The sequence below is a fragment of the Morone saxatilis genome, unplaced genomic scaffold (assembly GCF_004916995.1).
Source record: "Morone saxatilis isolate NCDOM2014 unplaced genomic scaffold, NCSU_SB_2.0 Contig1, whole genome shotgun sequence".
In the NCBI taxonomy this organism is placed as follows: Eukaryota; Metazoa; Chordata; class Actinopteri; family Moronidae; genus Morone; species Morone saxatilis.
Genome location: NW_023339651.1, coordinates 1,105,983 through 1,106,472, shown reverse-complemented (window position 1 = coordinate 1,106,472; position 490 = coordinate 1,105,983). Strand labels below are relative to the sequence as shown.

The 490-nt window shown below is 39.8% G+C and overlaps 1 protein-coding gene across 1 annotated transcript in view; it reads left to right on the top strand.

Annotated features, from left to right (window-relative positions):
- The window catches only part of grid1b (glutamate receptor, ionotropic, delta 1b), a 478,026-nt gene that overhangs the window by 103,586 nt on the left and 373,950 nt on the right, over nt 1-490 (top strand). The gene's annotated exons all lie outside the window — the stretch shown is intronic.

Sequence of the window (490 nt, the reverse complement as noted above, 5' to 3'; positions counted from 1 at the left end):
CATTTTTGAGACTGCTTAACAATCTTAACTATTGGACTACTGGAGACAGACCCTTATTTAGCAGTATCGATAAGCTCGGACCTTATTGATTTTGGGGTTTTGAGAACAGGGTGTTCACTCATCCCAACAAGTTCCACCAGTGTGAAATGTATGTCTACAATGGGATTTCTACCCCTCAACAGTAGCAATGTGAAAGATGTGTTTTTATTTGACACCCGGTGTTAGATGTCTTGATTCATCACAGCTTGAGAATCTCTTGGATTGCACATAAAGAGTCCGACGCTGTCCAGTATGTGTGGATTTATAAGGTTTTGTTCTTTCTATTTTGGTTTTGGGCAGCTGGGTCAGCTTTAAAAACTCTACTGGCTACCCCAGCCGGCATTGCTTTTTGGAGATTATAATTGAGTTTTGGCTCAGCAATAAAAGGTAATATTAACTCTGAAGAACATACAGAACTGAAGGAAAATAGAAAGAGAGAGAGAGTGTGTGT